This window comes from Pholis gunnellus, assembly GCF_910591455.1.
Source record: "Pholis gunnellus genome assembly, chromosome: 16".
Taxonomy (NCBI): Eukaryota; Metazoa; Chordata; class Actinopteri; order Perciformes; family Pholidae; genus Pholis; species Pholis gunnellus.
In genome coordinates, this window is record NC_136543.1 from 7052472 (window position 1) to 7066278 (window position 13807).

Consider the following 13807-nt stretch of genomic DNA (forward strand, 5'->3'; position numbering starts at 1 on the left):
ACAAACTAAATCTTGGCAGGGGATGGAGAGGCAGTATTTTTCCAAAAACTGATTACCTCCCCCCCCTCACCCGGTGCTCCCTCTCTCTCTTACCCACCTCTCTCACTTTCCCTCTCTCTCTCTCTCTCTGAGACAAGCTGTTCCCCTTGGCAGCTGTTTCGACAATTCAGATCCCCTAACGCTGGGGGAGATTGGAGTCTATATGTGTGGGTGAGGGGGTTTGAGGGTGGGGGTGTCACTAACTCAGGAACCCTCCACATGCGAATCAGCACTAGAAACATGCCAGGATTCTTTGCTTTTCTTCTTTTCTTTTTGTTCTCTGAGGACCCGGGATGCTGAAACTGAGCACGATTAGCACTCAACACCAGTGTCAGATGCCGGAAACCCAGAGCTTTCTGAGGGCCCGGCCTTTTGTTGGAGCGCCTTCCGTTCTGGCCACATAGTCAAGTTTTTCCAGGTGTAAGCTCTCCAGGCGAGCTGCTTTCACCCCCCCCCCCCCCACACCAGTCACACCAGTCACACCGGGTCGTGTTGGCCTCAGAGATATCACCAGCGAAGGGTTTCGGGACTATCTTGCAGCTGCCTGCATGCAGATGTGGCACAAAAATAACGTATTATTATTATGTACATACCATGTGTGTTGAAAAATTCCATTAGGAGGGGTAAAAAAACATAACATGTGACTTTAACTAGGCTATCCTGGCAGGACTCATTAGAGGATAGATGATACTTCTATGCCTAAAACATGAGTCAGATGTGGCCAGGGAGCCCACGGGCAGGAAGCAAACACATCATAATCCTCCTCTATAATTGGGCAAATGAGAGATGTTGCCATTGGACAATGGCGCTGAAACAGATGGCGACAGAGAGGCGTTGTAAAGATCCCAATACCCCGAGCCCGGCCGTCCCTCCAAAATGTAGAGATCCAGGCTTCACTTCAACAACCTCTAAAGCTCGTCAGTCTTACACGCACAAACACACACACACACACACACACACTTCCAACAAAAGCAAATCTCTCTTGTCTCCCATCAAAGCACCTTTTCCCTCCAAGACCCCCCGCTGAGCGCGCTCGCTAAGAGCCCTCCTTCGAGCCCCTAATGCACGGGCAATGTGATTAGGGCCGTCGGTGTAAGCCTTGAATTACTCACGTTATGACTTGATTGGCCAATAATTTGATTGGAGTCACATCTCTACTTCCTCTGGTTCTTGTAGCATCTCCCCACCCCCTCCCCGTCCCCCCTCTGGCTTGAGGCACAACAACAACAACAACACTGGCTGTCAGCTCTCCACCGTTTCCATGGGGATTGCAAAACTGACTTATGAGGGTGAAAGAAGTCCTCCTTCTGGAAGTCAGATGCGACGACTTAAACCATGAAACAAAGACATGCATGTCTTTACTACGTGATAAATACTCAGCGGGCCTCATGCAGGAAGCGATATTAGAACACATTTCCTCTTGTTTTTTTGTATGTATCCACGACTTGCCCTTATTTTTTTCCATTGGTTTCTGGCATCCGCCAATGTTTTCTTATTTTTGCTCTTTTGTTCGGCCAGAGAACATTTTTTACGAGTGGTGTGAAAGCAGTCTTACCCTGATGAGAAAGAAACCACAAAGAAAAAACACATTTTAAATGTGTTTATTTACCAGCACCTCAATTTCCCTCCCGCTGAAGTTCTTTCTCTTCTTACAGACTTTTTTTTTTAAGGTAGCATCTCTCCAATTGTTGGGCATATGCCAGGGTTTTTGCACAACAACAGCTTGCCCTTATATTGTGTTGGGGGGGGGGGGGGGGGGGGGGGGGGTGTTACCTACACTAATAATAAGCAACACCCTCCCATATATAGTGGGATTCATCATACAGCACTCCTGGGTAAGAGCAGGTTTGGATGGTTAAAGAACGATTGGTGCATCTGGTGTTGACTTCTCTTATTCGTTCTCTTAACAGAAAATGTAAAGAAAGTTTGAGATAAATGTAAGAGAATTTTGCTCCATGAAGCCCAAAGTGAGTTATACAACTGAAAACTGGATGGATATTGATAAATAGCTCAAACACAGCTACAAGAGTTTCTAGTAGCTATTGTATGGCTTTTGGGCTTTTACTGGCCTCCCTGTGAAAAAGTACAAAAGCCGTCTAACAAGAAGGACAAAAGACAGTAGCTCTGTACCTCATGGACCCAATAATTATGTGTGAATGTGTGCTATATAGTCAGAACACACAGATTAACTTACATTTTGAATGCAGAGTTCACAGTCACACGGCGAAAGTGAACATGTGAATTCATGTTATAAACTAAAAACAGGTGGTACCAGCATATGTCAGAACGAGTGCTGAGGTGTACCCATACAACAAGTGGACTTGAGTAATCATCACACGGTGCGGAAATATCTCGGTTCCTCAGTTAATCAGTACAAACGAATAGAGAAGCTGATCAGAGGCAAACGTCCTCTACATCGTTTGTTTCAGGACTCTAATAACTGGAGGCGGTGATGCCAGAAACATACCATATCCTGCACGCTGAGGGTGAAACATGTACGATATTCTTCACCCAACAATATTACAGGACACTGCTCACTCTAATTATTTCCTGGATTAAACATTTAGGAAAGAAAGGAGGTTTCCTGCTCTATGAAAACAGTAAAACTGCACTTCCTCTTGAGTTTGGGCCGCTTCCGAACACATGCTGGTACAAATCGAGGTGCAGTCGGTCCAGATAGGGAGCGAAGAGCATCCTTGTATGTTACCTCAATGTCTAAGGGGCCTAAGAGAGGCTGATCATTATTCAAGATGCCTGTGACTCGCCACCTGCTAGCTCTCCCTTTTTTTCCACTGACAGTTACGAGGTGTACGTACCCCTGTTAAAAAAAAGAGGTTGTTATAGTGAGGAGCATATCAGCGCAGTGGAAACATACAAAGCCCTGGTTGGTTCTCATGAGGACCAGCAGAGACGGAGGAGGCCAAAGGCTGTTTAGATATCGGGCAAAGGAAGTGTATAAAACACCAGAGGAAGATGTTAACTTCACTGTCAAAAAGATACAGCGCACGAGGAGCAAAAGAGGCATTACCAGATGGACTGAGGTTCAATCAGCCCGGAGTACATATTTAAAGGGGCCTCCGGTCTTATTTCACCAGACGAAGGCAAACGAGCTGAATCTGTTTGACTGCTAACTTCAAAATGAATCTGTGAAGAGTGCGTACTGCCTACTGCTCCGCAAATTAGCCCGGGAGACATTTTGCATCTATGTCACACACCGAGCAGAGAGACGGATGCGGATGGATGCTCCCCTCTACCGGAGAGAACGGTTTGATGGTAATCACATCCCTGGTTTTTTCGCCCTCCCTCTTCATCTCGTCTATACCATTCTCAGTTTTGACTTCCGTCGGCTGTCCCGCTCCTCCAGGAGGAAGGCAGCCATCTGCTCTGAATCATACCGTGCGCCCGAATCAAATGTAGCAACACAGACTTGAAGCGGTGTAAACACAGGCGTACACAAATGACGGCGGCAGACGGATCGCAGTCGCCGGCGGAGACAAAGAGGTTTCCTCCGCGCTAAGCGCGTTTGACTCCTGTGAAAAGTACACATCCAAGCGAACGCCGTGAAGCATGCACGCAGGATAACAAAGCAATGCAAGTTAAACAAACTTCAACTCAAACATTTTTGACACGCAGCATCCACAAATGAAAAAAAAAAAAAAGGTGAAATAAAAGAATCGCAAAGAAATCACATTAATTACCCGCGACAGTCAGAAAAAAGCTGAACAAAAGGAGCCGGCGACACATCCCTGGGAGCGTCTTCAGATGCTGTCAGAGAGAAAGGTCGCCACCTTGATCGTGGCACGCGATAACGCGAGGACAACAGCGCGCCCGAGATAACCCGCGAGATAACGCAAGGATAAAACCAGAGACGGGCAGCGAGATAACCCTCACGCCAACGCAACCCCTCAAGACGGCATGGGGGGATACGGAGATAACACCGAAAACAATGCCGCGGTATCGCAAGCGAAGCGCAAACAAAACCAGCACCGGGGGCCAAACATCAAACACACAGTAAGTGAACGGGAGACGGAACAGCAGCTTGGGAGTGGAGGAATGAGAAACGGCGAACAGATATCACAAAAGACGAAAAGGAGATAAGAGGGCCAAGAGAGCGAGACGACACGGCGAGCCGGCATGCAGACGCGGAACAGACGTCGCAACGCGCGCAGACAAAACACTGACAGTGTGGAGTCACGAAGAGGGCAGCGGAGAATCTAGTGACTTCTAGATGAGAGTGAATAAATGTGCAGAGAAAGGACAACATTGAAGAAAAACAGACTCTTTCTCAGGTAAACTGCTTCATCATTAGAAAACCTTTAGTAAGAAAACTCTCAGATTTGGGCTGTTGTCATCCGGAAACACGCTAAAATACCAAGGAGTTGGGTTTTAGAAATGTGCCGATGCTTTGTTTTTTGATGTGAAAGACTTTGGAGGAGAGGCTGCAATGATGTGAAATCACCTCAGAGGGGGCTAAGACGCCTGTGTGCCGCACATCCACCCGTCTCCTCTTAGTTTCTCCCGCTGAACTGCTGACCATCTCTTACTCCATCCAGGCCCTGGAGGAAGAACTGCGCAGGGCAAACATCCTCCGCGCCAGCCCTCTTTCTGCTCAACTCTCTCCGTCTCCTCTCCTCTGCATCCTCCCCTCCACAGTGTGTGTGTGTGTGTGTGTGTGTGTGTGTGTGCACATACACTCTATGTGTGTCCTGAGGTCTAGGCCCCTTTCTGAGCTTAAGATAAACTGCGATGACCGCGGCCTTTTAGACCTCTGAGACCCCGGCAGAGATCCGCTCCTATGTGTCTCAGCAGAGCGACAAAGCATTTTACTTCTTCTCGTTATCTCTTTGACATGCAATAAAAGATGAAAGTCGGATTAAAGCCTAAAAAAAAAAAAACATTTCGCACCATCAAGGGTGTTTGATATTTTGTCGTCTCCGTTTCCATCTCTGGCCGTCTTTATCTATCGCTTGCACGGCTGTGTCCACACACTCTCACACACACACACACACACCCACATACACAGGGACTCGCGGGAGCAGTGTCAGTGAGATGAAAAGGATGAAAAGGGGACCCGGTACTCTGGCTTCGCTCTTCCTCATTAGGCAGAGAGGCACTGTGTTGGTGTCAGAGAACTGGTTCATCAACCCTCAGCAGGACAGAGCCCTGATCTGCTCTGCTCTGCTCTGCTCTGCCTGGACTCGCTGCAGACCACTCACATATGATTGAAGCCACTGCAAATGGAAACGGTCGGTGTGATTTAACATGGCAAGCCCGTAGAAGTCTCTGAAGAGGGCGATGGGGTGCATTAGAGAAAGGAGGGTGAGGATAGAGGGAAAGAGAGGGGGAGTGGTAATAAGGAAAGTTGTAGTTAATGATTTGAGGACAGCTGGCTCAAAGAGAAGGAACTGATAGTATGTAGTTCATCTGAAAAAGGCTAATAAGTGAATATTAGCTGGTTTATTGCTAGGAAACACTTTAGTTATAGATTTACTCAGAAATAAAAATACTTACATTTTTTACAAATACATGTAATATAAAAAAGAGTGCATGGTGCTCTCTGTCTATCTGTAATATGGTTAGCTGGTGAGCGAGATATTTCTAACGCTCCTGGTTCCGAGATCAAAGCTCTCATTCATTTTTTCTTTTTGACAATGTTTAAAACATAAACTGCAGAAAATATCTGGTTCTTTACTAAAAAGTCAAAGGAGTACAAGTCCAGCGAAGTAGACCGCTGAGCTTTAAATACTGTTACATACGCCACTAACTAAAGACAACAGTGTTGAGGAAACTAAATCAATCCTGGGTCAATTGTTTTTGTCCTCAACTGTAACAAGTAAGCGTTTTAAATTCACTACCTCTGACCGGTGGCCGAGGCTCATGGGTATTTTTTCATTTAAACTTGTCCGCCATCCGAATACTACGGAAAAACACAGTAAAAAAGTGGAAATAATTCAAACCGGTGATCCTGACATGAACCTATGAGACCGCTACATCACCCGACCGGGAGTCTCGTGTTTCTATGTTGAGTAACGCCGAGGATACCGTCTCAAAACACGACTGAAACGGGAACATAGAATTGGGAAAACAGCACCTCCCAGTTTGCCACTCTGTTGAAGTGCAGCTCTGAGTGTGAGCACTGATACAGGCTCTGATCTGCTACAGCACCCAGCACTACCATTAAACATGATCTATGTGGAGTGACTCTCAGTGCGATGGGAATGTGGACTCACACAAGCGTGCGACTGGATGTAAGCAGTGGCTTAAAGTTAGCGTACAGACCTGTGCCGCTGCGGTAGAAAGGCTGCATTAATCAAATGAAATCTTCTGGTGAATTAAAGATGCGTGGCCCGATGATTTAGTCACTTTGAGTCTGTGTGTGCGTGTAGAAGTAGTTCACACTCTCAAAAAGTACTGCGACTGCAAATATGTAGTTTGTTCCTTAAATGTGTAGTTTTCAAAGTGGCATTAAGACACGACACTTGATTTACAAGCATATATAACAATGTAATAAGGACAGGAACTGTACGCTTTAGTTTCTTCACATCGTGCTCAAAATGAAACATCCGATAATTAGTGAAATACGAGAAAGTATCCGATCTTGACCCACTGAATTCTGTTCTTTGTAAGCATTTCTCATTGTCTGCCATCTCCGTTCACGTTAGTGTCGTCACCGTCTGTCCTCTTTTTTTAAAGATATTTCTCAACATTTGGGATTTTTTTCATCCCTTGTGTCAGAGATCATTCACAGAACACACAAATCTTTGATATACTAGAATAAAAAAAGATCCAATACGGCCACTGCACCACGTGTTTCTGCAGTGTGTGCAACCTGCTGCTAAAACTCCACCTAATTCAGTCAAATTAATACATGAATGAATAAGTAAAAAAAAAAAAAAGCATCTTGGCCTTGGTGTTGCAAAGTGGATCTTAAAAATAATACAAAACTATGCAAAAGCATATTGAATGTCATTTCTGTGTGAAAGCTTGCAGAGAGAGGAGTGAAAATATTCATCACTGCTGCATTCATGCATGCATGTCACATGCTTTGTGATGCCACATCTTTGCATGTAATCTAATGATTTACGGTTTCTTTGATACTATCTATATATATGTGTGTGTGTGTGTGTGTGTGTGTGTGTGAGAGCAGGTGTGCCGTTATCTTGTCCTCTCTGCCACCAGCTATACACCTGGTGCTTTCCAGTCACCGACGGATGCACCATCTTCTTTAGTGTTAAGGTGGATGAGGCAGGTTTTTTTTTTAAAATGTATTTCCGAGGCCAGATATACGAACGCAGCACAAAGGAAGCTGACAAAAAAAATAGGGTTCATGAGCAGCACTCAAGGTAAAAATTACAGTTCCTCGGGGGATAGAAAGTAAGTAGCCTTGAAGTAGTATTTCTGACACATAAAATGCATTGAAAGAAAGGTGCTCAGTGCGCTCGCTTTATGTACATCGACAGCCTGCTCTCGTAGCCCCGAATGCTGAGAGGCCCGGTGCGGCTGTTGAGTTTTTAACGTCAGTACCGTGCGCGGTGACAGCACTGTATAGCGGAGGTAAGTGCGTATGGATGGAGGGACACAGGGAGGACCGGGGGGGGGGGGGGGGGGGGGGGGTGCCTGGCTGTGAGGAATCTAATCCCAGAGTTAATTGGCATGACTGATGAAGACAAATTGATACGGGTCAGCTGAATCAGGGAAAAGAGGAAGGGCGATTGTGTACGGCGCACACGTAAAGATTATAAACACGAGCACACGTCCAGTAGATAGTGAGTGATTGGACTGTGGTGAGGATTGCTGTTCTCCTAAATCGGCCCGTGGCAGCGGGAAATTGCCTCGCACCCCTCTTGGTGGTGGTGGTGGTGGTGGTGGTGGTGGTGGTGGGGGTAACGAGTAACTGAATGCAAAGCGTTTCACCTGTGTGTCAGTGCGGAGCGTGGAAACCCGGCCCTTTGAACGCCGTCCCTCGCGGGGCCCCCCCCCCCCCCCCGCTAATTGAGCCAGATCAATTCACGGAGACGGCGAGCAGGTTGGCACAGTTGCCACATCAAAGGCATTCTAATAACTGCACACTGTGGCCATTACAGAGCCACGTTTATGTTTGCTTCAAAGCAAGCACGGCAGCGGTGGATTTACAGAGAATCCAGGCCTTCGCTGTTCTCTTTCAACACTACAATTTCGAACACGAGGCTATTTTGGAGCAACATTTTGGGAACAGAACAGAGCGTATTCACACACACATAAATACAACCGCTCTAAATTGTACTTTAATTAGATCCCCTTTTTTGCTGCTACAGTGGAAACCAATAACACCACATGCGAAAAAAGGAGCCAAAAGACAGACTGTAAGTGTTAGGCAGACACTGCAATAATACCCACATGATTCCTCTATCTGTGTAAGTTTCACACAGCAGCATCTACTGCAGGATTAGCTATGCGGATGCTGTCTGTTGCCAGTTATCCTCGTCCTTTCTCTTCCTCGTTAGTGATAAGTTTGTGACTTTGTTCATTAGTGCTGGCCTGCCTCCTGCTGTACAGGCCGTCTGAGGCAGGCAGTCCTCTCCCTCGCGCCTTCCAGCCCTCTCCGTTTCCACAGTATCTTTCACTCTTTGTCTCCCTCTCAACTTCATTTTTCTCACACTCTTTCCCAACCTCTTTAGCTTCCATCTTTTTTTTTTTTGGGGGGTTGTTTTTTCTTCTCTTTTTTTTTCCCCACTCCAGCTCTCACTGATTTTTCTACTTAGCCTCCGTTTCTCACTCCCTCTCATGCTCGCAGCTCGGCGGCACGTCTCCGCACTGCTCGGCGAAATAATTTACCGCACGCAGAGCTCCCGCGGATGATTGAAGCGTAATTAGACGACGGAGACAGCGGAAGCCAACGGAGGTGCTCGGGAGCCGGCGCTCGTCAGATGGTCCGTCTCACTCTCACCGGCTTTGCCCTTCAAAACTATCACTTCTGCGGGGGGAGCAGAGGGAGGGGGACTGTGTGCTCAGCCGGGGCGCAGCTACCAAATGACACATTGGCAAGTGATTGTATCTTTTCTTTTTTTTTCCCCTTCCATGGAGTGAGATCGTCTGCACCGCACTGCAGATATTTCAACCATTTCCTTCAATCGTGTCCACGTGCCTACCTTTATGCTGGGCGGGACAAAATAGCAGCGTCTCAGGCCTGTTGAAACAACACTGAAAAAACGGCGTAAACTCAATCCTACAACTGGAAAATTGTTTAAACTGACAAACGTATCTGCTGATTTATTGAAAAGAAAACTTAAGCAAGCCAAGCCAAGGGAATAGGGGATCAACAGGATGCCTATATGTAGGTAAAGTATGATTAGCTTTATGCTACACAGTCTCTCGAAGCCGCACTGCGCTTTGACACCATATGCTTCGCGAATGAACACCGCGGTGGATGTCAGAGGGGAAATGGCCTGGCGTTCAAGGTGGCGAACATCGAACGGAGAGGTGAACGATGCTGCTGAGTGAGCACCTGTATCCCCCAAAGTCTGTCCAATTATCCCGCTGTATTCGCGATACAATGCATCTCCCCCTATTATGTTCTCCCCAGATTAAACCAATGCTTGGGGGGAGGGAGGGGAGGGGGGGGGGGGGTTTAGCTGTAACGGCCCCGTCAGCCATCCCCCTTTTGATCATCGCCCAGAGGTCACCCTATGTTGAGCCGCACCGTGGGCTCCCCGGTGTGAACGGAGCTAAGGCGTCAGAGGAGTCACCTTTAAAGCATAATAAGGAGACTGCTGACTGACTGCAGACCACCCAGAGGGGGATCCGTGCTTTCTCGCATGAATATAAATGCAATATTGACAGGAAATCTTCCCCGGGAGAGAGGAAGGAGAAGACAGGCCGGGGGAGACGGAGCAAGTGAAAGGTAGTGGGAATAAATGAGAGGGTGCGGGAGGACCGAACACTCCGGTTGGCTTCACACCGTTAAACCGTCTGAAGCATCCGCTGGTGACTACTGGTTGATGGGCCGGTGCGAGCGCTGTGTTATCATAAACATTTGGGATTCACTTCATGGAGGCACTTTAATGACGCTTTTAGCATAATTTCCCCACTGTAATGGGAAGTGAAGGGCAAGCAGCGCCTTTCTGTCTGCCTGTAGCTTCTGTGAACCGTATAAATATTGGCCATTGGAACCAGGAGGCACACTCCACTGAGCCACTGCTGCTTCAAATCAAGGCATCGGGGGAAAAAAAACCTCTCCAAAATCAATGTCATAGTCAAATGACAATAAGCGCTGTCTTTGTGTGACATTTGGAAGTGTGAAACGTACTAATTTTATGATTTTCTTTTTTTTTCTTCCAGAACAAAATAATAAAATAAACACAGAGGAAGGAAAGCGTATTTGACATGCCAGGAAACAAAAAGGAATTTTACCTTTGAAGGTAAAACCACATGCATCTTCACGAGCATCACAGAGTTTCGGGTCCGATCCAAAGACAGCAAATGTCAGCTTCATGCTTATATTGGCCCTAATGTGTGTAACATCAAAGCAGGGCGTACATTGTCAGAATCCATATGATGTTACAGAGTTGTTTTGCAAATTCTTGGCTCTCCACACAGAGAGAGAGAGAGAGAGAGAGAGAGGAAAAAAAAAAAAAAAAAAGTAGAAAAAGGACAGCTTTGTTTTCATCCGGGCTGTTATCAGCAGAAAGCCGACTGCAGCGAGAAAAGGGAGGGATGATTTCCATAAAGACTGGCTGTTGTCTGAAAGCAAGCAGCTGTCAGGCGGAATTACCTCTCCGACACAGACACCACAATCGAGGGCGCCCTTCCCATAATTCAGTCTGATTGGCTCAAGGGGAAAATGGCAGCCTGCGGAGAGTGAGGCGAGCGGCTGGTTTGACAGGTTTGCATCGGCGAAGCTCGACGCGGCGTTTACCTGTTATCATTCTGTCTGCTCCACGTGTCAGTTTTCACAGTTCGGGAGAAAGCTACCTGAACAAAGTGACATGGAGAATGGAGTCCAAGGTGTGAGGAGGCAAATGTGTGCCTGTACTCAATGTCTCTCTCTCTCTCACACACACACACACACACACACACACACACGTTTTTGTTAAATGCATGGAATATGTTTTTAGATACACAGATGTCTTGACCTATTATCCTGCCGTATATACAGTAGGATGGTTACATTTTGGTAAGTACTTATCGGCCTTGTTTCCAAAGGCTCGATGAGAAGATCAATGCCACTCTCATGTCTTGGCTCTGATTATGGGGCTCGATCTGAGAGGCTGTTAGCTTAGCTTAGCATAAAGACGAGAAAGAGGTAGAAACTGCTAGCCCGATTCTCTCCGGAGTTAAAAAAAATACACCAAACAAGCATCTAATAAACACTTGCAAACTCTTGTTTGTTTAATCTTCTAGCATCCAGTCTTAATGCTAAGCTAGGCTAATCCCCTCTGGGCTCTACAGGCAGGAGAGGGGCACCAAAATGACAAACTAAACTATTAATGTAGGGCCGTACTCATTTCCAGTCAAACCCTGATCTTTTAATTAACCCAACCAAGTAGTCTGTTGCATTTTCGTTTTGTTTTTATTCACAACATCAAAAACTATGACCGTAGCCTGGGAGAAAATATTCACTAAATTATATAATTCCCTCCAAACATAATAGAGAATGCAGTTTAGTTTTATGGGAATGTAATTTTGTCGGAGAGGTAACATGACCTAAATCAAAAACCTCTCAAATGTCTATTTGTTTGTGTGAATATACACACAAAATAGAATCCTTGTGTACTGTGTATACAGACACACACACACACACACACACACACACACACACACATAGATACACGCACAGACTTGCACTCACACAGATATACACTCAAACACACACACACACACTACACACCTATGCTAAGTGCTCTTATCTGTGACTTGTGTAGAGGTGAGTGACAGGAAGGGAGGTGCAGGGGGGAAGTGTCCTTTAGGTATCTTAATTATGGCTCCTCTCCTCCCTCTCGCTGTCACCGTCCCCGGGGGAGGGCAAGACAAAAGGAAGGCAATGTTTCATCTCTGCTGCCTTGGTATTTCAAATTCCAAGGGGAGTAAGAGGAGCGAGACAGCAGGGTGTTACATCGGAGGAAGAAGAGGAAATCAAGTGACGCTTTCCCTCTTCCCCATCGGTTTCTCTCTTCGTGCCTCCTATGCAGCTGTGCTTAAAATAAGGCACCTTAATAAAAGCGTTTTAATGGCGTCAAGGCTGGGGAAAAAAGGCGCAACTTGATTACCGTGACGGTTTTATTTAATGAGCGCAAAGCCTCTGGCTCCGACTTGCTATTCGTTTATTACTTTGTTGTGGAGAGATATATGTGACAAAATGGAGCTGGGGGAGTGAGCGAACGAGGCTGAATGCTCTTATTGTGGAAGTCGTCTGTGGTGTTGGCAATCGTCTTTGCGATTTACACCTTCCCCGAAGCGCACCTGGGCTTTTCATCCGGCCCCCGTCAGGGGAACGCGGCTCCGCCATGACGGAGAGAGGAGGGTGTCAGAGACACCTTGGCAGGTAGGCAGACACAAAGAAGGCCCGCTGTTAATTATTGATGGGAATAAATTGCACTCGCTGCATATCTGGCAGGGGAACACGCGGTGGACGGGAATACAAATGTGTTTTTTACGAATGTGAAGAGGAAACGGCGATGAGGGGTTCGAGAGAACGGAGAGGGGGCAAGGTAGAGGACCCGATAGAGTGATGGGAGCGATACCTGGTAAAGAGACATCACAGCGACGGAGAGGGAGTCCATAAAAGCAAACTACTCCTTAATGTCTCTCACAAGTGTGATAAAAGCACAGAGCTCCGGCGCAGAAAGCTGGCCTTTCTATTTGTGTGAACAGAACAATGGATCATCACACCAAAAAAAAAACTATTATACAGAAATGCTAATAGGAAATGATTTTGTGAATGTGCGCACACATGCACACCTATGCAAACAAACATCCTTAAAAAGGTCAAGCTCTTTAGATTTGGGACGCCAGACCTCTCTCATGAACATATTGACTGAGAAAAGGGGAGTGATGCAAAGTAGGGGTTGTGAAAATAAACCCGGGCAAAGAGCACGGGCGTCTTATCTGTATTCTGAGAGGCTGGCCTCTTATAAATATTGGAAGAAGGACACTGGTGGGGGAGAGGAAACGGCCAAATGGTGCATTTGAGAAATGGCGCACCTGAGCACCGCACGGAATATCATCTCCTCCTGTCAGATCTCATCCCATTTGATCAGAATAATTGCCACCTTCATCGTTATCATCAATTCTGTCATCTGCGCTGGCGCCGTCGCCGCCGCTCCGTCTCATCGGGGCTTCTTTGGCTTCAAGGAGGGGGGCGGGAGGGGGGAGGGAGGGGAGGGGGGGGGTTTGGGTTTCTGGATCAGATCAAATGCTGAGAAAATCACTCATAGTCATCAGCATATTCATTGCTTTAATGCTACTGACATTTTGCTCACCTATTCAAATATTCTGACAGCAGCAAATCCTGGGCTGGTACAGAAATAGCCTGGTTTAGCCATGTGGGCTCGTCTATCATAGATGTCCGGAGAGAGAGCCCCGCTGTGCTTAAAGTCTGTGATGAGACTCGCTACAGCAGCGAGGGAATGAAAGATTTAGAAAAGACAGATGCGGAAAGGACAGCTGCCAGCCTGGACCGAGGGCCGGCATACATTTAGAATGGAGCTGATGTTCCTTTGGGGACAGCCAAATACGCAACAAGAACCGATCTTAATATCCGCTACAAGATCCTGAGGTTCAAGGGCGAATA

At 46.7% G+C, this 13807-nt stretch overlaps 1 protein-coding gene across 3 annotated transcripts in view; it reads right to left on the reverse strand.

The window, feature by feature from the left end:
* The window catches only part of LOC306708118 (RNA-binding motif, single-stranded-interacting protein 3), a gene marked incomplete at its 3' end in the record, with an annotated part of 180058 nt that overhangs the window by 98613 nt on the left and 67638 nt on the right, over window positions 1-13807 (reverse strand). The window lies entirely within an intron of this gene.